We start from the raw sequence: 25,212 nt of genomic DNA, 5'->3' as shown, positions 1-25,212 counted from the left end.
CGACCAAATACATTTTATCAACATATTTTTTAGACGTCATTTACTAAACTAATTCTTCTAGCCTTACAGAGAAATTGAAGTCGTTTGGTCATGTGTGATCAGTTTTGCTCCTAACTGTATAGTACACTGTTCCTGTAAAATGCGAAACACACTCATAAAAATAGAATATATCTTTTTAGTAAAATGGAGAACTCACGAAGATAATTTATAAAAACGTGACTTTATAGAAGATCAATTTGAATATAATATAGTAAAATATAATTCGCCATTTAATTTCGCGACAGCTCCTTGTAAAATGTTTGCGACCAGCAACGGTCTTGTTACACAGATTACGAATTACAGAAAATTATAGAAATTATTAACGAGACACTAATGAATAATTCATCGATCCCCGACAAGGACTGTGTGTATACCGAAGCCAACAAAAAGTTTATGACACGTGAACAGTGTTGTTCCACCATTGTTTCGCGGCAACGTCGCGCCATTTTAAATTGAGCGACCTTATTAAAGGAAATTATGGGTCAGTTATTTATGCAACAAATATTATATACGCTACTGGGCAATTTTCCCAACAATTAAGCTTCGAGCAGTGCATGCAGACTCCGTAACAATCTATTACTTACAAATTGCCATATAACAATACGGAATTACTGCACTAAAATATCAGAGACCGTGTGTGTATGCTAAACGCGACTTTGCTGCTTGAATATCGATGACGAAAGTCCTGCAGCAATTTATAGCACACATATTTTATTATGCATCGATTTGTGCAATAAAATACAAATATGTACATTTTTATACAATATTTCTTTCAGAAATGTAAAATATTATACAAAATAGATATTTGTCAGATTGAATAAAAACGTTCCTTGATTCATCGACATGTGATTTTATGCATTTATGATAAAAATGAGTCGGTGAAACCTAAAACAGTAAAATTATTTACATAAGAAACAAATGCATAAACATTTTATTTTGCATAAAGATCCGCTGTCTAACTGTAACCTATATGCAAGGACAAAAATAAAAATTTTTGAGCATCCTCAAAAGCCAAACAAACCTCTCCATAAACCTACCATAAAAGCATTCCTCGCATCACCATAAAAAATCCCAAAATAGTCTCAATAATTTCTTCCGGTAGGTGTTAATTCCATAAACAAGAGAAGGCGATGGTATTTAATTAACGAATTATCATCGAGAAAGAAGGGGGAGAAAGGGATGAAAAAAGAAAGCTCGTGACAAATGGTGGAGAGGGGGTGAGAGGGTATAGAAAGAATACCGAAAGAAGGACCTGCCTTCTGGACCAGCTTTACGAGGTGTACGAAGAAATAGGCAGAGAGGCAGAAGGAAAGAGAGAGGAATGCGTGTAGCCTGGAGCCTCTCTCTGCTCGAAACGTGCTCGAAACATGCTCTCACACTCTCTTCCAACAGCCTCCTACTTTGTTCGGCCGCCTCGTTTGACGGATGGAATTCCTTTGGACGCGATGTTGCACCGTGTTCCCTGCACCGGCGACAAGATATGCAACGCGACACTCGTGTTTACACTCGGTGTTGCCATTTTAATGGCAGAAGATAGCAGAGTTGGGCATTAATCGATTAAAATTTTATTCAAGATTGATTGATTAATGTGTACGATTAAAAAAGGTAATCATTGAAAAATCGACGATTGATTCAATCCATTGATGAAGTTAATCGTCAATCGTTGATTAAAGAAAGAAATCATCAAAAAATCGGAGAATGATTCCATCGATTGATGAAGTTAATCGTCAATCGTTGATTAAAAAAAGATCATCATCGAAAAAAAACATAAAAGCACGTAAACAGAGTTTGTATTATAGACCAAATGACAATACACCTAAAAAAACTCAGTTAACATGTTTTTCACTATTTATATAGTTTTGATTCCGTATTTCATTTCGACATTTCAGAAGTTAATCATTAATCAATTGTCCGATTGACGATTACAATTGAAAGGAATGTAATCGATTGAAGTACGATTGAAAACGATTGAAGTAGAAATTTATTCGTCAATCGTTGATTAAATTTTCTCCCCAACTCTTCCAGATAGTGTAGAATAAATTCTGCGGACGTACAGTTCCGGTAGCTGGGTCTATCTCGACCCCGACGCTCTAGTTGGTTTTCAGTCTCGTAATTGATGTCACTTGACGGCAAGATAGCTTCTTGAAAAATGAACTTACCTGCCGGAAAATCACGCTCAGTCCGAATTTGAACAAAAATAGTAGAAACTATTTTTCTCGAATATTTTATTAATTTTTGTTTCGTTCATTTTATACACGTTGAAAATCTCATGCAAGTTGATTAGTTGGCTCAAGAGTTACAAACGATTAGAAATGGCAAAAATCACAGTTTCTCAAGGTCAGCCTACTTTTGCGAGTTCCACAATTTCTAATCGTTCACAACTCGCACACCAATTACCCAATCTTGATGAAATTAAACGTTAATTTTGATGAAACGAAATTAAAAGATTACAACCTTACAGAGTTGGAAAATAATAAAATGGGACATAACACATTCCTGTTACTATGAAAAACAGCAATTCCTCGATCCACTGATTAATAACAACAACTAAAAATTGCCATGAGCACCTGAAGACTATTCAAAAGCTTAATGGCTAGCGTTGTTACAGTTTCTACGACTCCGGCAGTAAGTAGCCATCGACAGAGGTGTGCAAGAGGAGAGGCGAAATTGAAGAACAAAAAGAAAGTGGAAGAAACGAAAGACCAGAGACCAAAGACTCGAACACAACAGCGCGAGAAAGAGACAGAAAGAAAGAAAGAAAGGGAGGAGAGAAGAAGGAGACAGAGAGGTTTTGCGCATAGTTAGGAGAAAAAGGATCAGAGACAGAGCCGAGAGGTGAGAGAAGGAGGCCGGCAGACGATGTTGCAAGACGGTCAGGTGTTGATGACCAGACAGGATGGTTAGGTCCAGCCGGTGGGTTAGGGAGGCAGAAGCAGAGCGGATGCCTTTCATCTTTTCATCTTCGACCGAGGGAACCAGAACCCGCACCTACCATCATGGGAACATCATCCCCACTCCCCTCCTCTCTCTTTCTCTTCCTCTCGCCCCTCCACCTCTCTTTCTTCGGCATCACCCTTCGAACTCCTTTGCTTCAGGATCATCGACGATGATCTTCGATAACCATTTTGTTCTGTATCTTCCCCTCTATCGAGGCGGCTTTTGTCTTTTGTTTTCTGAGTCCGGGGATCATGTCGGCCACGTTTGCCATAGGTTTTGTTCGTTGGTTTTTGCAAACTGTGGTTGTTGGTGCGGACCAGTCAGATTTGCCTTCGATAGGCTTTTCGGGACTTTGTTGATCCTCCGGGCCGCTTTGTTTCGAGGGTTTCTGATGTTTCATATGCATATGGTGTTGCAAGGTTGTTCTTTGAGATAAATAATAATATTGTTCGCTCTGTTCGACGGATTTCTTATGCTCCATATGGCGTTGTGAACTCTTTTAATATTTATTGGTGTTGAATATTTGATGAACTTTTTTTTTGGTATTTGGTGTTCAATATTTGGTTACACATACAGGGTGTCCCAAAATTCGTGAACTTCCCGAAAGGGGGTGGTTCCTGAGACCATTTCAAGCGACATTTTCCTTTGCAAAAATGTCATCCGCGGCTTTGTTTAGGAATTATTAACGAAAAACACGGACCAATCAGAGCGCGACCTAGACGCGAGTTGCCACAGTCGGCCCGGCGCGCCAAGTGTCTATTGGCCGACTGTGGCAACTCGCGTCTAGGTCGCGTTCTGATTGGTCCGTGTTTTTCGTTAATAATTCCTAAACAAAGCCGCGGATGATATTTTTGCAAAGGAAAATGTCGCTTGAAATGGTCTCAGGAACCACCCCCTTTCGGGAAGTTCACGTATTTTGGGACACCCTGTATATTGGTTGTTTGTTTTTATGTGTTTATGTTTGATATGGTGTTGTGTTCTTGTTTTATATATTTATTGCTGTTCAATATTTGGTTATTAATTGGTTCTGTGTTTGGTGTTGTGAAATTTCATTTCAGTATTTGGTTACTGCTAAAATAAATTCATTGTTAATATCTAATTTAATATTTACCCCTGTTAAAATTATTACATTAAATATACCTCAATATGAACCCCCAAAATTTCATAAAAATGTTCTTTGAAAAAGCTTATGGTTTCATGTAAAATTCAATATCAACATCAACGAAAACCACTGAAACAAAGTGTAACATCACCAAACATTCACCAGCGAGGCTCAACCTTGACGAACCGAAGGAGCACAGCTCACCGCTGGGAAAGCAAACCGGCGATCAAAAAAAATCACTCGGAACGGCTCGTTGCACAATTGAGGGTGTCCTTGCGAGAGGTCGAAATCGAAAGGGATCGATGTGTCCGAGATGGCCGAAGGTGCAAGGAAAGAAAGAAAGGTGCCGTGGAATTTCGAGGGTGCAATTTGCCAAAGCACCGTGACGGAAAAATCGTATCAACGATCCGAGGCGTCGGAAAGAGAAAGATAGAGTGAGCGAGGGAGAGAGAGAGAGAGAGAGAGAGAGAGAGAGAGGAGAAGAGGAGAAGAGGAGGAGAGAAAAAGAGAAAGAAAGAGAAAGAGCAGGCTGCCCGAAGGCGTAATAACCGCTGCGAAACCTGGGAATTTCGGCGGGTTTTGATTACTAGGCGGCGAACTCAGCGAGGCCCGAATTCCTACAAATAAAAAGCCATCCCCGCCTGTCTAAATGCCGACACGCTGAAAATCATTTATTTATTTATTCGCATGAGGCGGCTCGCCTCTAGACGCAACCGTCTCTCCCTCTATTTCACTCTTTCTTATCCCTTTCTCTCTCTCTCACTTTTGTGGATTTTGTCTCTTTTCGTTCTTTTCTCGTTCCTACCGAATGGGGATATTTGTTTGTTTATTTGGTGGTCTTATTTAAATATTTATACAAGCCCGAACCTATCTGACGTAAGAACCTGAAACGAACGACGGCCACTGACCAGTGTATGAATTGTAATAATGGTAGAGACACTATTATCCTTTAACCTTCCGACGGCGGAGACCGGGTTAACTTTGACCCGGAGTGTCAAAAATCGTCATTCGATTGCCTGTACCCTTGCCGTACCATTTTTTTACAGTTACAGCGATTAAAACGTCTTTATCCCCAAAAATGTCGTAGAAAAGAAAATTTATATTTTTCGTATGGCTGCATTTATTTTAAAGTTTAAATATTGATTACAAACGAGTCAAATTTGATTTCATCTAAAAAGGAACACATAGGGTAAAGTGCCCAAATATGGTATAGTCGCGTATTATGGCACTACCTTATATCTTGTAAAGGAAAAGTGGCACTCTAGTAAGGTATCGATCCTCCGCCAGTTGTGTCTCCACGTGTTGAATATTTTTGTGGTCAGATTTTCGATTGTATCTTTTTCGAGGAAGGTAAGTGATTTTGAAATGGTTGAACATATCTGTAGTGTCGGTTTATTTATATTAATGTTAGTCAGCTGTTGGTTTGGGCTGAAATTCATTTTCCCTTTGTAAGTAGCTAATGAATTAATGGGTCTACCAGATATACTCTAAAAAATATTTTTTTTTAAATTGGTAAATAAGGCAATGAATTTTCTTAGACATCATGGATTTTGTTATAAGAATAGCCCACAATGTTAATGTTCTTCAACAACAATCGTCCCAAATTTCGCTAAATTTTAGAGAATGACGTTCAAAAATATACAATAGAAAAGAAATAATAAAATAATCTGAATGTATTGTACTGTGTGGGGAGGAAGGTAATTGGTCCAGGGACCGAAAGAGATATAACACGACATTAAAATCCGCCATGTATTCCTATTATTCGTGGTAATGTATCGGCTCGTTAACTCTCAGCCGAGCTATAGATCATCCGGACGATCGCTGCCACGTATACCACTATGCTATAGTAGTGTATAACAGCGTAGGTGGGGGCAGACTGTCGGCCCATAAAGAAGCATCTGGTTTTCATCCCCCTGGTTTTCATCCCCCCAGAACTTACCCTACCGAGTGCAAATCTAATATTCCCGTACCATTAACCCCGAGCATGTGTAGAACGTGATCGTTTCGACCCCTGCGATGGCTTTTAGCATTCTACTCTTTGTTGCCGTCTTTCGTATCCGGACGATGTCGTCTTGGTGATACTTGGGGCCACATAATGTGACAATTAGGCTCGCTATGTTCACACTAACTCTCCATTATTTTCTCTACATTTTGAAATTTAAAAAAACAAATATACTTCATGGTAATATTCTACTTGGTTATTGTTAATATTCAGCAATTTTTCTAAAATTAAAGCAATGGTTTAATTTTTGGTCAGTGTTAATATTCAGCAATTTTTCTAAAATTAAAGTGATGGTTCAATTTTTGGTCAGTGTTAATATTCAGCAATTTTTCTAAAATTAAAGCAATGGTTTAATTTTTGGTTAGTGTTAATATTCAGCAATTTTTCTAAAATTAAAGTGATGGTTCAATTTTTGGTCAGTGTTAATATTCAGCAATTTTTCTAAAATTAAAATGATGTGTGAATTTTTGGTCAGTGTTAATATTCAGCAATTTTTCTAAAATTCAAGAAGTGGTCTCTGCAAATAAAACTAAATAATACTATCATTTTATTATTTTCTGTCAGTGAACATTAACAATTTTTCTCTCGTTCCAATTGTCAGAAAATTCGTTAAAAGATGCAAATGCGCAGAATCATAGTTTAAATAATTATACAGATCTACAAACGTGCAAAACCGTATTATATCCCGGGGAAAAATCTCATGAACGATGGAAACGGTGTCATTGTACGCGTAGGAGGTATAATGGAGTTATGGGTTCGCAAGTCGTCATTGCGGTTATTGTTTGAAGCGGCTCATACCTCGTAATCCGTTCCCATCGAGCAGAATCGTAGCTCGCGTTCATCTTTCACGGTTAGGCGGCTGGTTTTTCCTTTTTGTTCGTTCACTTTTTTATTTTTTCGCCGTTGATGTCCTTTTAGAGTGACATCTCGCAAACCACGAGGCTCGGTGGACCGTTAAGAATCCACTGAGGTTTTGAATGATCCAATTTACCGCTTGCTGCCAACCATAACTACCATCGACTATCGTTCAAACGCTGAAGTTAAAAGGTTTGGGGGAATCCCCCCTCCCCCATACACTGTTTCGCCTAAATGTATATTTCGATGGGTCGAAATTGCGGTGGGTTTCCGGGAAGGGAGCAAGTGCACTGATCGATAGTGAGAGAACGATTTAATAATTTGTTCGGGAATTCATTGTGAGATCGGTCCCTTCAAGGGGTTCCCCTCGAATATTATGGTCGCGAGATTTCTCCCTAATACGCTTCAGCGTAATCCCAATTTCTCTGTCATTTTAGTCAACTTTTTAACAAATAAAGGGATGAAATCAACCCTTGAAGAAATTTCAATATTTTCTCAATAACAACAAACGATATTTTAAAAAAGTTGGAACGAAAGTTGCATGGTATTATCGTGTCTGTTAAACTATGTAAAAAAGAAAATTTTTCAAATCCATTTTTTAACATCTTTTGAAGAAACACATTTGAATAAAAATTTTTTCACACGGTTTGGTAGATGTAATATTACCATGGGACTTTTTTTATATCATCTATTGTTCTTGAGAAAATATTGAAACTTTTTCAAGGGCTGATTTCACCCCTTCAATCCGAGAAGTATTCTAGTAATTTCTTGAACTTACAGGGATTCGATAAATAAAATCCCCGTTCCTTCCATTAAATATTCCTTGCAACAATCGGGTAAAATATGAAGTGAGGAAGTGGAAAATTAAGTAAAAAGTGAAGTGGCGGATGAAGTAAAAATGACTCCGAATGACCACAAACGCAGAACAATGCAGTCCATTTATAGGAGTCCATTAAATTGCCACAGCAATTTCCTGTGGAGGAATTAAACAAGACGTAAAAGTATACCGTTCATCATAAGAATGTTTATGTTAAGTTACTTCGAAGTGAATAATTCTCGGAAAAATGTCCAGTTTGAAGAGCGGCAGCCCTTTGAAGTTTCGAAATGCAAACACATTAGTCCCTACAGCTGATTCCGCGATCGAAGATACAGCGTTCTTCCAAGACAAAATCGCGTTGCTGAAAGCGGAACTAATTGTTTTAATTACACATCGTTAGGCTGCGGAACTCTGGACATTTACGGCGCGCAAAGGTGTTCGTAAAATGGTTAAATAATCGGTTCAATGCAATTTATTATACATAGTCTCACTCGGTTGTACTATTACACATCAAGTTTTTTGCAAGAAGCAAAGAAGATCTGTCATTATTGTTTAACAACAGCGAAAGAAATTACATTATTGACAATTACTAGGTTCACCATTTTTCAAGACTATTATGGAACGTAGTAACAAATTAGATCGTGATCTTTTTATAGCATTTTTTGCTGTATTGTTGCATTAATGTTTTACTCTGGATTGTTCATTTACAAAGTACACGTAAAATATTTTGACAATTTAGAATTACATTTGGACATGATACAGTGCATTCTAAAATTGTTTAATTATAAATATATTTCTCTGTTTCATATTTTGCAGACAATTTTATATTTATATTAATATGCATATTATACTCTTTATATTTTTTTTCAATTATATTTCCCAGTGTTCAAATTTGTGAATGAAGCTTATATGTATTTTCCAATTATGTTTATCAGTGTTCAAATTTGCGAATAAAATTGATTTAGTAATATGTATAATCTAGATAACTGTCTTTCTATATGTACGTCTCAATTATATTTCTCAGCGCCCGAATTTAAAAATGCAGCTAAACTTAATTAAATTTCGTTCACGCGTCGAAGAACATTTGCCTCAGAAATCAAAACGATAATTCCAAAGTTGCAAACGACGTGAACCGTCCATTATTATACGATGCTCTTTTCATCACGTTTACATTTCAAATGTATCTCTTAATTAGCTCCTCGTGTTTTTTTACCTCGCCTCCTTAAAACTTCAAGGTTTCCCCGCCTAATCCCGAGCATTCTCAGCGCAATTAATTCGTTTCGCGTATTAATAAACATCCACTTCGTTCCGCCATTGAAATCTGAAAAGTGCAACCTGTGTTTCCCACTATTCCGATCCCCCCGATTGATAAAATGCAGCCCCGTCCATATTGGTATTAAAAAAAACAATCGCTACATTGATTTTAATAAAACGTTCGGTAGATACCACACGGTCGGGAAATTTAAACGCATGAACACAGTTCGTGTGAATACAATGTAACCGGGCGATTACATTAACATTCAGAACACAGTTTAATACTCGTGGGACCATGATAATGCACGCGTGAAATAATTATGAAAAACAGATACACCGTATAAAATTCGAATAAAGATGATCGGATTGTGCTGGAGGAACGTTGCTGGCTCTTTTGTTCCGAGGAATGAAACGTAGAATGAGACTATTATTTACAGAGGCAGTTGAATAAGGTATTTCGAATGTCAATTTTCTAATTCCTTGGAGCAGTTGTTACTATTTTTTAAAGCTATTAACTGAAAAAGTGGAGGTAAATTGTTTGTCAATCATAGCAATAAATTTTATTACAAACTCTAATGTACCACTAAGCAGTAACACACAATGAGTGTCGAATAATGATTTTAAAATTGACGTAAGCTGGGTAAGGGTTGAACAATTATTGGGTTGGCAAGACAGTAATTTCAGTATTTTAAGGTGAAATAGTATAATTTTTTTCTTCAAGCAATGAACTTTAATAAATAAGATATTTCCCATTTTGTTTGATGATCTTCTGCCAAAAAGAATAAATAAGAAAATATTTTACTGATTAAAGTTCATCGCTTGAATGAAAAAATTCGGTTTTATACTTCACCTTAAAATACCGAAATTATTTTCTTGCCAACCCAATATATGTATTTTCAAAGCACATACCCACAGTTTTTCCAAGATGACTGTAACAAATGTAAATATTGTTTCAATATATGTATTTTGTGTGCATGTAACTTGTTTGTACATTATAGCAATAGATTTTATTAGAAACTCTAATGTACCACTAGGCAATAATACACAATGAGTGTCGAATAATAATTTTAAAATTGTCATAAAATGAGTAAGGGTTAAACAATTATTTTCAAAGCACTTACATACCCACAATTTTCCCGAGATGACCGTAACAAATGTAAATATTGTTTCAATATATTTTGTGTGCATGTAACTTGTTTGTAAATTATAGCAATAGATTTTATTACAAACTCTAATGTACCACTAGGCAGTAATACACAATAGGTGTCGAATAATAATTTCAAAATTGTCATAAAATGAGTAAGGGTTAAACAATTATTTTCAAAGCACTTACCCACAATTTTCCCGAGATGACAGTGTTATTATTGTCCGCCCCACAATGTTTCAAAAAGCGCAAGAAAGGACCGATTCTTTATGGGGTTCCTAGTTCCTCGAGGGTCGGGGAAGGGGGTGGCCACGTGCCGAGCGGAATGCCGATGATTTAATGAATTCCACAAAGAACAAGGCCTGCCTTTTCGTAGAGAGGGTGGCTGTAAAAGAGGAAATCCGTGACAAGCTTACGCTCTTAGGCAGCGCACGCTGAATTAATAACAATGCTATCGAAATAATAAACCCCCCACCACCGGCGATTTCACGAGGACTCGCTTCTGAACGGTTCACTATGCCCCGAACACAGGTAGAACAGCTTTTTGTTGTTCTCCGGCGCGTGTCAACGCTGCCGTTGTCCTTGTCCGCTGTCAACGGTCCTGAATGACAGTGACTGTGTCGTGGCTGAGTGGATTCTTCGAGGAATTAATCAATTAATAGCTCTAATTGATCATTCTATCGCGAAATAAACAGTGTCGTTCCTCTTCTCTGATTTTAACTTTTAATAAATAATTTTAGTTACTGAAATTAGAGTTGGGCATTAATCGATTAAAATTTTAATGAAGATTGATTAATTAACGTGTACGATTAAAAAATGTAATGATTGATTAAATCTATTAAATCAATCGTTGATTAAAAAAAGAAATCGTCGAAAAAACGGAGACTAATTTAATCAATTGTTGAAATTAATCGCCACACGGTCAATTAATGGAAACAATTATAATAATAGAAACAACAATTAATAGAAATATGTCTCAACAAAAACTCGGTTTACATTTCTTTCAGTATGCATGCAGTTTTGATTCCGTATATTAGTTCTTTCGGCAGTTAATCATTAATCAATTATCCGATTGACGATTACAATTGAAAAGACTGTAATCGTTAACCGCAATTAACGACTAAACTGGGAGATTAATTGTTAATTGCGATTAACGATTCAAGTAGAAATTCGTCAATCGTTGATTAAATTTTTGCCCGACTCTGGCTGAGACTAAATTTTCAAGCTCTATTCACAGTACGAAAAATAATATGGAAGAAAGTAATTATTGCGTGTGGAATCTAATATGATGTTAACGTTGTGTGCATAGCATCACAGTATGAAAAATGATATGGAAGTGGAAGAAGATAATGATTGCTTGCAAAACAGCACAAAATTGAAATGAAATCTAATATGATTTTTAATGTTATGTGCATAAGCTTTCGCTTACCTCGAGGTAACCCGAAGAGCGAGAATCAATTAGGCAGCGACCAGGACCGAGAAAGCGGAGGGTTAATTCAATAAACCGTAAATATTAATCATAACGATAAACCGGAGGATAAAAATTGTGGAACGAAGTTGGTCCCAGAGGTCCAGCAATAGCAATCGATGGCATCGGAAGGGTCACAGAGGGTTGCAGTCGAGAAGGGGTGCATTAGCGTCGCTCGTAAAATCGTACGCGCCGCTTTGCACAGCGCAACGCTCTGGCAGAAAGGGAGAGAGAGAGAGAGTGAGAAAGACAGTGTATAGCTGGTAACACGCTCTCCTTAGGAGAGAGAGAGCGTATTTACGCTCTCCTTGGGAGAGTTATGTAACATGGCCGCGCAAACGGCCCGTGCCGGCCATTAGGAGCCCGTTCGAGGCCATTTTGTCGAGCCACCCTTTTACGGCGAGAGCCTTCCCTTTCTTTGTTTCTTTCTTCCATCGGCTTCTTGCCTTTCAGATCTGCCTCTCTGTTTATTTCTCCGCCTATATCTGTCCAGCTCGCCTTTTTTATTTCGCCAGCTTTTTCACCGAAACAATACGACTCGTGACGAATCCCCCGTTTGCTCGGTCCACCTCGCTCTCCTAATTGTTTATCGCTGAGCGAGAACAATTTCAGCTTACCCAGATTTATGCAAATCTCATTTCACACAATTTTATTTTATTCATTTCTCACAGTCGTGGAAGCTTTCACTCGGGGCGTTTGCTAGGTCTCCTTCAGCCTGGTAATTGTTTATCACTAGACTGCGGATCTTTACGCAAAATAAAAAACGTTTGCATTGATTGCAAGACACGGGAACCAAATAGACAAGTCTTTTAATTGTCTTATTAAGTTGAAATTAATACACTGATGTCCTTAAATCTTCGTAATTCGTCCACTGCTTTAAATTGCACGTGCCCATTTTTGCAAGAACTTGCATTTGAGCAAGAACAATTTTAACTACCATAATTATACCTAGATTTATTCAAATCTTATTTTAAACTATTTTATTTTATTAATTTCTCACTGGTGGAAGATTCGACTCGTGACGTTTGCTAGGTCCCCTTCACCCTGGTACATGATTGTTTATCACTTAGTAAGAACGTTTTAAATTATTAAAATTAGGTACCTAGATTGTATGTATGTAAATAACTGAGGCCTACACAGAGATTTTATACATCAGTAGTCTCCCAAATTAACATCCAGTAAATTTGTAGATCTTCTACACAAGATTAATGTCATCTCCGATGACGATTGGCTCGAACATGTTTTTTAACGCATTTCTAATTTGCTGAACTACCGGCTAGCTGTGCGACAAACAAGTTAATTGAAATTCCGTCAACTTTTGATTCTATTTGGCGTTCGAGCTCTCTCGTTTCCGTCGTTTTCTACGAAACCGGTTCACAAAAGTCAATATTTGCATAAATATCCGTGGTTCTACGGTGTACACTGGCAAATACTTATTTAGCATATTATAATTATAATTTAATGGTCGAACGCCCCGTTTTATTATGAACTTCTGTAGGTTAAAAAATGTAATAGAAAGGATTGAATTTTCTAGTTTTCTTACTTTTTTCGTCTGTATAAATGCATAGATAATTATTGTTAATTGCGTATGTGTTTCCCCTTGCTCGGCAACATTTCCTTACGAATTCTAGCATAATTATATGCTAAACGCTAATTTAGCACCTAGCGGCTTGAATAATTTTATTATAATTGTATGGGGCTCTGTTATGGTGTGCCTACCAGTCGACAATTAGTTAATAAAATATAAAACATATTCACTGTTACCAAATATGCTTTTGAAAACTTTGTTCGATGGGTTTTTTCGACAACAAATTTACGAGGAGGTATAAGATTGAAATGTGTGAAATAAGCACTAAAATCTAAATGAATATAAAATAGAGTTCAAGTTCATAATAGAGAAATTTAAATTAAACAGTTATCTATTTTATTAGAATACGAGTCAAAGAATAATGTTTTAATTGAAGTATGCGAACGAAGGCTCGGCTATCGTCGATTCCAAAATGGCGGCGCCGTGAAATTGGTTCGATGCGTATAATTCCAATAAATTCCAAGATTGTAGACGTTTATGCCTTCGTATTACGAAGTTTATAGCGCAGTTCACTCTGATAATAAATAATAAATTAAACAGTAAAATGAAAACTCGTACAATCTTTATTGCAATGTATTAAAATCCTCAATGAAGAAAGTAAGTTTCCATTTAATATCGAGCTGTATATTCTCACAAGTTTAAGGCGGTGTAAATATCCACAATTGTGGCACAATATATTGTTAATTTGCATATTGAGAAAGTAGGTACCAGTTTCTGTTGAAATAAATCCTCCGTAAAGAAAATAAGTTTTAATTATTGGCATCCCCCCTGTTAATTTAATAATAATTTTTATAGCATATTTGACTCTGAGAAATCATAATAAACACAATTTTCTTTTTATATTGTCGTGCTGGAAAATGGTCGCTTTTGGCAATGGTCGCGTGAACATCCGCAGTCAATTAATTTCTATTGCCACAGCAACTCTAAATTGGGTCACACGTGTGCAAGGTTTACACTGCAAAAGACGATAGTAATCACAACAATATTCTCTCCGGGTTATTACTCCTGGTACACGACGCGAAAAGTTAACTTCATTTGCTTGTAAATGAAAAAGCTCCGGAAGATACGATCAGGAAAGTTAATGAGTATGTAAAGCGAGACACATCGTTCGCGGGCCACATTTCATCATTTTCCCTCGTGTGCCATATTTAAATGCTTCAGGCTATTTATACATATAATTATTATCATCGATGTTATCATAGTCATTAAACAAATTTTTTACAGACATTGTACTGTCATTTTCATTGAAGACAATAACATATAAAATTATCAGGAAATATCCTACAAAGCCATTTCTAAAAATGACATTATAAGAATTTTGTTTACAAGCACAGCAGTTAGCTCAAAAATTATTTAGAAAGGCAACAAAATTACTCTATTATTTACTAAAAATTGTCACACAAATATTTAAAATCGAGCAGCAATTACTCAACTACAAAATTGACCACAAATTCGAATATGAAATAAATAAAATATATAAAAAAAACTTTTAAAAAACCACGCTTATATTAAAATGCACTAAAAAGGAGAAAATAATTTTTTTCCTGGTTCTCCATAAAATACTGAATCCAGTTAAATGATTAATAATATTTTTCCCCAAAATTTTAAGCGATTAGTGCATTTCTTCTGTTATAAAATTAGTGTCGGAATAGATAGAAAAATTTAATATTTTGGAGCGCTAAACTATACAACATATTGACGTAATCTTCGAGGGTGCTCCACGCTTTTATTTTTATAGTCACTAATGTCATGATTTTATTTAAATTTATATTAAATTCTATCTATTCCGACACTAATTTTATAACGGAGGAAATTTGGAAAAATTGCTTAAAATTTTGGGTGAAAATATTATTAAAAACTTATTTTCTTCTTTTTAGTGCATTTTAATATAAGCGTGGTTTTTAACAAGTTTTTTTAAATGTTTTATTTTCTACTTTTATTGACATCGGAAGCAAAAGTGTATACAAAACTTCAGCAAGATTGAACTATAGGAAGAGGTTTAAAATTCGATCACAAGATTTTACGCATACAACAAGAACACGACAAGTTAACATAAGCGTGGTAAATAGGAAAAGGACAAAATAAAATGAGCAATAAAAAAGTGTTTTTCGTTCCCAGGTGTACAGGACCCCTCAAGGTTTGCCTTTCGCCTAACACCCGAGTAAATTCCAGGTCGTCCATCATCGAACTTTCCACCGGGTAGTTGGTTGTATTAATTCGGTCGTGATAAATTAAATCCGCGTGTTATCCGGGGGACCCGTGTTGGATTTATCGTCCCGGTCGAAATATAATTCTCGAAAATAGAGTGGGGTTTTAATAAACCACCGGCAGCGGAATGAAAATCCGCCGCGTTTGCGATCCATTCGTTCCCGACCGTGCTCGAATAATTGATTCCCCCTCTCTCACCCCTCTCTGTTGGGGAAATTTGATTTTCCGCTTGTCAAAAAACCCGACGTTACTTTTGTAACGTTGCACAATGCTCGAAGAAACCGCATTGTTCGCGCGGCCGTTCGAAATCGAGCGCCATTGCGAAAATTTGAAATAACAGCTAGAATGAGAAAGCGAGCCAAATTTGTTCGGGTAAACCTGTTCTATTTATTTAATACTATTTGTATAAATAATATTCATTTCATTTCTGTCACTGAAGTTTTCGAAAAAAAGTGATTTGCAGCCTTTGTATTTTTATATCTTGAATATATGAATATACATATGAAGATTGGTAATCATTTTGTTTTAATTATTAAAGATATATTTGATTAGTAAAACATTTAATGGAGCGTTTGTTTAACTTCCAACCTTGCAAATGGCTCAGCAAACATACAAATTTGCATTGAATTTTAGTAAATTTGTATAACTATTTATCAAAAATGATATGGCCAGAGATGTTAACATTAAAATTGAAGGTTAAGAATGGAAGTGCCCATTTCTCGGAAATGTCAAAAACTGAGTTATTGTCCACGCGATTATGCGACATTGTTAGCATGCAACAGCCGGAAGTGACGAGTATTCAAACGGAGCAATGGCGTCGCGCCTGAAGCACGAGCTTGACGTTGCGTTTTTCAATGATAAATATTCATTTTCGGAAAAGATGATATGCAATTTTTCTGCGAACTTCGTTGGTAAAACTGCAACTCAGTATCATTACATCGTCAATAGACGTCTTGAAGCAACGTTTCGTACAAAACGTGAGAAAACAAACCTCGTGACTTGTCTTTTCCTTGACATTTTGCCATGTTGAAAGCAATCAGCAAAAATACATTTAATAATATTAGATTATTAGATATAATGATCATGCTTGAAAATTGTGTTAAATGTGCATTATTCCGAGCAAACTTTCTCCTATCGTTATTACGTCCACCATTTCAAAATGGCGGAGCCCGCGAACGCTCCGTCGGGATTCTCAATCGGGTCCCGTGTGGTTTTTCTAATTTACGATAAAAGGGTTTCGATGGAAAAAAGAGTCCCCGATATACTTGGAAAAACCACAGAAACGTGATTGGTGGAGAGACAACGGTAATCGAACGCCATTATTCTCAAATTATAGACTTGTTTCCGGATAATGGTGCACCGACCGCACGTACTTATCAAGATGTTCGCTCTTCATACATTACGGAACCGTTCCGTCTTCGATTCGAGCATTATAATCGTCGAGAAAACCGACGGAAACTATACCTCTTCGACTTTTCAATCTGTTTACGGAAGTTAGACATCTTTTAATACGATCTTTTCATACTGGGTTTACTTAGATCGATATTTCACTTATCACATACTAAATCGCTCACAGACAGCTCAATAGTGGTTTCTTCTTGATCCAAAAATTTGTAGACATACTGAAAACCTAAATAAAAGAGTACATCGAAGTCCCGTATCAAAATGTTTCACAGTTCTGTTGTAAAAAAATCACAAAGTTGTCCCAATTCGTCACTGTTCGCAAAATCATCCCTCAATATTAGTCAGGAATTCTGTAATTAATCCTGTGTAGCAAGCCTACTTTTGATATCATCCCCAATCAAAAAAATTTGTATGCATACTTAAAGCCTGAATGAAAAAGTACATGAGAGTCCCGCATCAAAAAGTACCACAGTTCTATTATAAAAAAAATTACAAAGTTGTCCCACTGTTCGGAAAATCGGCCCTCAATATTAGTCACAAACTCTTTAATTAATCGCTTAATTTTGATCCCCCCTCAATCCAAAAGTTTGAACATTGCCTCAGAAGCTCGCTGAAAGATTACTCTCACCAGAATCGCAATCATGAGCGAATATACTAATTATCAGCAACACCGCCAACCCGGGCCGCAGTTAGGCAATAAAAGTGAACACCCCAGGAGTTACCACAGCCCCCCGATGTAAACCACAGCCCCCCTGCCTTGAAAAGGTCAAAGTTTTCCGTGAAAGCGATCCGGGCGCGAGCGGTGGCTGTGAAAAGGCGGAGGGGCATTCACGCCGATTATCTAGATAATGGCCGGGGCCAGGAAATTTCGGTGGTCCTGTGTGCTTGAAGAGCAAGAAAGAAAGAGAGAGAGAGATCGGGAATATGTTGGGGCAACACTGGGCTCCGATTCGCCGGAATGATTCACGGTCCGGCGTCGACAAAGCGCCAACTCGGCGGTTCGCAAGAAAAACGAGCCACGGGCAATTTATTTTAAATATAACCGCCCGATTCGCCGAGTCCGATTTGTTCTGGGCATTAAAAGGGTGCCCCCTCCCCCTGCCCCTCTCCGTTTCTTCTCTTTCCCTTAGCCCGCAGCCCCTTTCGTTGAACACCGCGGTGTTCATGGTGTGCTCATGGTGTTCGAGCCCGGGGGAGCACCCTCGTAGACACACGAGCCCGCAATCCGTAACAATGTTAGCCCCCCCGAAAACATGTCTGTAATTCGTATATAATGGACTAAGGCCTCTTTATACCGCCACCCTTGACGGAGCCGATCGATGTAGTTGCGCTAGTGCGATTTTGGTAGTTCGGTGTTTACATGGGGATTGCGATGGGGACGATGTTTCGGGTTTGATGAGTTCCATGGGGACTCTCGGTCAGATTTCTCGGTGGGTGTTGTTAGGGGTGCGAAGTGTGAAAGCTTATTTCGGAGGCAGTTTTTGATATTTCAGATGTGTAAAAATTTGTGGATTTCCTCGAAGCCTAAATGTAACAGTACAATACGGTCAAAGGGCGCCAGCGTTTTCCAGTTGTCCTGCAAAAATAGCCCGAAACTGTCCTTTGAGAGATGATTTTACACCGAGGAGGAATTTGGGACAACTTCGGGATTTTTTAATAGCGGAACCATAAGTTCTTTCGATATGGAACTTCCGTGTGATTGCTCGATTACATTTTGTGAATATTCTCAAATTTTTGGAAAGAGGAGAAAGCGAAATTAGACTTGTTATAGGCGATCGAGTAGTCTTCAAATTGAGGGGTCGCTTTCCTTCAGAATTCGATATTTCAGGAGAACTTTGCGATTTTCTTGCAGCGGAACTATTCAACCTTTTGAAATGAGAATTTCACGTACTTTTTTGCTTCGGCTTTGTAGAAATTCTCAAATTTTTACACCTAGGGGGGATCAACAATGACCGCGCTATGAGCGATTAGGTATGGTAAGAATGAATGAATTTAGTTTGCACGTATTGGGCTAGGTTTGCGATTTTTCGCAAAGGGATCTCAATGAACTTTACAATCTAGGTTTTAACTTCATCCTCAAATTTTTCTACGAAGAAAGAACGAATATTGAGTTCGCGACGAGCAATAATCGAGTGCTGGTCATTGCAAAACTTATGCGAATAACTTAATCCTGGACACAAAGGGCCTCGCAAAAATCTGCAATTTACTATTTACCATTGAAAATAATACGTTAGGGTCTGACGTAGCATCGGCACGAGAGAACGACATTTTTTCCCGCCAGTCACGCTTACTACCGTAATTTCGTGTTCAACTCCGACGGAGTTAACGTAGGCCGATCGCTATTAAGGATCAAAAACAAAGAGAGACGGCAGGGTGGGAGTCCCTTGGACGAAGCAGAAGGAGAGAGAGGGAGAGGTAGAGCCATAACGAGTCTTATTATTTACGCGGATCATTATTGTGACGGCGCTGATCGGTCATCGTCCATCACTTTCCTTAATCCTTTCCAGCTCCTTCCCGACCTTTTATTATCCTTAAAGTTTCGATAAGTGCCGTGGCCGATATCATAAATCAGCCCTCCTCCTACCCCCGGGGGGAGGAAGAAAAAAACTCGACCCGGGAGTTATTAATTATGCTCGGGGCCTGTGTGATCTAATTACTTGACCGTACTTTCGTTTTAATTTCTCGCGATTCATTCGCGCTCCGCAGGATTTTTCTTTTGTCCTCTCTCACTCCTGCAGCTGAACATTAAATATTCCATTCTCCTGAATATGCAGCCTCGAAAAATTTCGCCTTGACGAATCATTAATTACTCAATTTTTCAATCCTTGAAAAATTTTGTCCTGTACTCGAGAAGTTCTGCTGAACATTCAGTATGTATTATACAAATTTTTCATACAGGGGGTATTATTATTGAGCCTGTCATAAACGATTAATTAAGAACTGTTGTTATTATGAAAAGTGATGGATTGGGACAACTTTGGGATTTTTTTGCATTGAAACTAGGAACGTTATCGATTTACGATTTTCGCGTACTCTTTCATCCAGGTTTAAAGAATATCCTCAAATTTTTAGACTCGAACAATTCAATATTAAACTTACTACACTTAATTTATTACAGAATAGTCTGCTGACAAATCAAGGGTTCAATTCTGAAACCCTGATGAGTTGGGACAACTTTGGGATTTTTTTACAGGGAAACTATGAAAGTTATCAACATGGGACCTCCATGTACTGTTTCATCCAGATTTGAAGAATATCCCCAAATTTTTAGACTCGAGCCAGATCAATATTGGATTTACTACACCTGATTTATTACACAACAATTTAGGGGTTCAATTCTGAAACCTGATGAGTTGAGACAACTTTGGGATTTTTTTACAATGAAACTAGAAAAGTTATCAATATGGGACCTCATGTCCTCTTTCGTCCAGGTCTGCAGAATATCCCAAAATTTTTATACCTGGAAAAAGCTGAAGCAGATCGTAACACAAGCAGTAAAAATCATCCGAGCTCCCACAGATCAAAGACTCCCAAACCATCCGGAGCGTCGCGTGACCCCGTTAATTCCTTTTTTAGACCGAAAGAAAGTCTAATTGCCCGCGGGAAAATGGCCGGGGAAGAAAAGAAAAGAGAAAAAAAAAAGAAAAGAGAACCGGTGCACGGTCTTCCGCCCCCGTCGACTTGGTGGATCATTATGGGAATTAGCGGTAGAAAAGCGGCGTCGGCGGAGGAAGCCACCGTGGAAACGGCTTTACCCACGGTCGGGACCCGGCCCCGTCGAAATGCCAATAATTAAACGAAGGTAGGAAGCGGAGGAGCCGGTTATTTCGCGGGTTCCAGGTCGTTTCCAGTCGCGCATTACGGAAATTAATACCGCGGCGATGTGCCATTCCGATGCAGTTGCGCGTGCACATTTCGCCCGGAATTCCTCCGCCTCCTCCTCCACCCCCTCGATGGCCCCGTTGTTCTTCTTCTTCTTCCTCCTCGTCTTCTTCTTCCTCTTCTTCACCCCAGGAAGCCTCTTTTCTTCCGTTCAACTGTTTCGCAGTTGAGACAACACATTGTTTCTTTCGACGAGCACAGAAACACGGTTGCCCGGACTGTTTAGAGCTGCCTCTTAAAACCCGCTCGCATGTATCCGAGCGCGGTTAATGTGCATGTTTTACGGTCCCAACCTATTGTCGTTACTTCCACCATACTCCTCGACCACCACCCCCTCCCCGCCCCACGCTTCTTCTCCTACACAACCCTCGATGCATAGCTCTCCGCAATACTGCAACCCCTTCGGACGACCGTCATAAAACTCGATGCGAGCTGGCAGTGATTCAAACACTGCTTAGCGAGGAATCTTTTTTCCGCAGGAAAATGACGTCGTCTTCTCTGATGTGGAAACATGCGAGTGATTGATTTTTATTGTATGCAGTCACTCAAATCGGAAACTTCATGAGCGGTGACTGCATTTTTTTGTGGCGGAAATGATGGGCCTTTTGAGGTGGGACTTCCGTGGACGTTTTTAGTCAGCTTTTGAGGATATTGGAAAATTTGTGACGTGTTGTTAACGATTAACTGTGGACGAACAGAGTAGAAAAGACTGGACTAATTGATCGTTTATGCCCAGCTCGATTTCAGTTCCTCCTCGGTGACAAAATTCATACAACTTCTTCGAACCTGGATGAAAGAGTACGTGAAAATCCCAAATTGATAAGTATTCTAGTTTCTCTGTAAAAATATCCCGAACTTGTCCTACCTCATCAGGTTTCAGAATTGAACCCCTAAATTGTCAGCAGACTATTGTGTAATAAATCAGGTGTAGTAAGTTCAATATTGATTTTGCTCGAGTCTAAAAATTTGAGGATATTCTTCAAACCTGGATGAAAGAGTACATGAAAGTTCCATGTTGATACCTTTTCTTGTTTCCCTGTAAAAAAATCCCAAAGTTGTTCCAACATATCAGGTTTCAGAATTGAATCCCTAAATTGTCACCAGACTATTGTGTAATAAATCAGGTATAATAAGTTCAATATTGATTTTGTTCGAGTCTAAAAATTTGAGGATATTCTTCAACCCTGGCTGAAAGAGTACATGAAGGTCCCATGTTAATAACTTTTCTAATTTCCCTGTAAAAAAATCCCAAAGTTGTCCCAATTCATCATGTTTAAGAATTGAACCCCTAAATTGTCAATAGACTGTTGCGTACCAAATCAGTTGTTGCAAGCTCAATATTGAGTTTGTTACTGTCGAAAAATTCGTGGATGTACTTCAAACCTAGATGAAAGAGTACGTGAAAGTCCCAGATGGATAGCTTTCACAGTTCTGCCATAAAAACAATCCCAAAGTTGACCAAATCCACCACTTTCCTCAATAAAATCCTCCCTGAATCGCCGAAAAACATTGACGTAGTTGATCACTCATCGAGATCTCAATTTCAATTCCTCCTCGGTGCAAAAATATATGAATTACCTCGAATCGCAAATAAACAAGTACACACAAGTCCCATGTCCAAAGCTATATTATTTGCGTCAGAAAAAAAAATGGTAAACTCGACCGAATGTGTGGACAGTGTGTAACCCTTTGGGCCCGTCGCGAAGGTGTTCCGTTATGGTCTCGGACAAACGAAAGCTCCTCCGCGATGAGGGGAAACAGAGCAGAACGTAGTCTTGGTTGTGTCCGGAGGGTTGTCGGATCCGCTGAAAGAAGCCGATGACATTCCTTGTACAAATAAGGGGCTAATAACAACATTTAAAGCGGTCGCGTGTTTCCCCGGGCCGGTAGTCGGCCATTATTCAGTCGACCGGCAATCACGTAATACAGAACGTCGAAGAAGTTTCAATTCCAGGCCAGCTGAAACGAAAAAGGGACTCTGCCACACAGCTGGCAGTGGGACGAGTCCCCGGAGATCGTTGTCGATTCCGGGCAATCGACAGTTATCGTACCGTAACCGAACGCCGGAACGGCGAAAACCTTTCCGATCTACAGTTTACGAGCCGTTTAGGCGAGCAAGGAAGTCATGGTTTCCACAAGAAACTCCAATCCTTTCTTTAATATACTATAGACAATTGAGATTTTAGTTACTGTAACTCTGGCGGTGAGACTGGGCCGTTTATGTCCGCAGCGAAATTTCACTCTTCAATCTTTTTCCCATGAATGGCGTAAACATTTCACGTGTTATCCAACAATTCAGTGCATATTCCAGAATTTCTTCAGATTTTTTGGGAGCCTAGAACAGTAAAAAGGTTAGTTGTAAATTAATGTATAATAATAAATTAATAATACCTTGATGAAACTGTTGTTAACACATCCGTGACATTTTCCTGAAGAGAATGATACTACGCGTGATGCCATTCGGTTAATATTTACTTCAGTAAATCCACGATTTAGTAGAACTTCACTGACAGTTCGGATAACAGGGGTTCCACTATATCCGGGATTACAAGAATGTACGTAAACCGAATGGTGTCGTGCTGGGTATCATTTCAACCGACAAAATGCCAGGAATAGAATGGTAAAAGTTTTGTAGAGAAATAATTATAAACAAAAATGTTATCACTAGATGAATATCGCGATGTACAGTGGACAGGTATAACGCTATCAAAAATTGTTTGAAATGCTGAATATCTTATGAAGCACCTACAATTCAATGTTTTGTATATCTATATAAATGTACAAGAGAGACGTAATATTTATTATTATAGTGACCGCGCTGGAGGACCAAAATGGAGTCGCGGGATCCGTCGGACGAGGGTTGAAGCAGCGAAATCGTTTTGCATGATTTTCAACCATGCCCGTCGTTTTATGGTATATTTAATAATATCGATGCTGAGTCAATCTTTAAATAGTATTAATTTAAATTGTAAATAATTTTTGCAAAAGCTCGGGTCTTTGAAATCCAGTTAAAGAATCTCGTTTCAACAATGCAACACTTGAAGGCACGTCTGAAAATTGCATTGTTCTTCATTCAAACTGTCAAGGGTTGACAAGAAAACCAGGTGTTCATAATTCAACGGTATGCCAACGCCTTTAGGACTCGGCAAAGCGTAAACGTTAGTATCGCGTGTCCATCTTGGAATGGTCAAGCTTTTCAAGTTGTATTGCAATATCACATAACATTCGAGTAGTTGCCATTCCATGTTACAATTTGCAATATTTTACAAACTAACCTTACTCGAAAGTAAAACTTAATACATGTATTCAGCATCAATTTTATCTAAAAATTAAATTGTGACATTTATTTACTAAAAATAATTTCAAACCAAAGAATAGAAATATACAATATAAAAGAATATGTATAACAATGACAGATAGCAACTTGTATACATATACTCAATATCAGTTTTGTTAAATAAATCTTAATGGAAATTATGCCATTGTTAAAAATTCTGAATAATTCTACTCTTTAAAAAATTCCAAAATTTATTCTCATCTTACTGTGTGCTTATTGACGATTAATAAGACGAAATTTCTTAATTTAATGTTACGTCAATTACTTTCGAATGCCTTTGCGCAAGAAATCGGAAAATTCGCGAAATGCAATCGCGTTTCACCCATAATTCATTTCCTCGAGTGGCAATTGGGTGAGAAAGTATTAATCTAAGCCTTCCGGCCCCGTGTTCGTAATTTACCAATTAGGATGAACTGCCTGGAACAAATATATAGGAATAAATGACTCGGTACGCTTAATGCGACTATCAGGCGATTTAAATTCGACTTGGTTTTCTTTTTACGAGCTGCATAACAGGGGAAAAACGTGTTCTGTTTATTTACTAGTTTCATGCGTTTAATTACTTGTTTATACGAGGGATTAAGCTAATAATATTAACTTCGATTTTACTTTTATAACTTTAGTATGATAGTTATTGGAAAAGATTTAATTTACAATTTTCAGAAATTGTGTTTTCTAAATTTCGATTGTTTAAATAATTATTTCCACTGAAGCTGTCCAAAAATGTTGAACGAAAATTTGAATGTAGAAATATCTTTCTTTGATGAGAAGTGATAAAAATGGCGCGGTGTCTGATAAAAATCGGTTCGGAAAAGATCGGGATCGTTCGATTCATTAGTTTCGAGGCTCGTAAATTAATTTCGTTTGAAAGATCGACACGATATACTGATCTATCTCGATAGTTCTGATCGCAATGGCCAGTGTAACTTCTGAAAGAAGTTCCTTTGGCGGCTTGTGCAACGTCATCGCGGTGAAAGCGGCCGTCGGATACAAGAAAATCCAACGATCCATCGATCATTTCGACCACAGAAACACAATGATATCGCTCGACGGTAATTTTCTGAATCGATACAAACAGCTCTAAACAAATTCTAACACCTCGGCGAAGGCTTATTCCACAACAAATGGAAACGACTTTGTCATGAGGCTCTGACGGATAACCGTGGCTGAGAGTC

At 38.1% G+C, this 25,212-nt stretch overlaps 1 long non-coding RNA gene across 3 annotated transcripts in view; it reads right to left on the bottom strand.

Annotated features, from left to right (window-relative positions):
• Nucleotides 1-25,212, bottom strand: part of LOC143218691 (uncharacterized) — a 64,478-nt gene that overhangs the window by 32,005 nt on the left and 7,261 nt on the right. For all 3 annotated transcript variants that reach the window (XR_013011140.1, XR_013011141.1, XR_013011142.1), the window contains exon 3: nt 10,340-23,035. This is a non-coding gene — a long non-coding RNA (uncharacterized LOC143218691). The remainder of the gene's footprint in view (nt 1-10,339; nt 23,036-25,212) is intronic.

The sequence above is a fragment of the Lasioglossum baleicum genome, chromosome 20 (genome assembly GCF_051020765.1).
Source record: "Lasioglossum baleicum chromosome 20, iyLasBale1, whole genome shotgun sequence".
Classification (NCBI taxonomy): domain Eukaryota; kingdom Metazoa; phylum Arthropoda; class Insecta; order Hymenoptera; family Halictidae; genus Lasioglossum; species Lasioglossum baleicum.
Note: the sequence above shows the minus strand (reverse complement) of the source record. Positions and strands in the feature narration are given on the sequence as shown.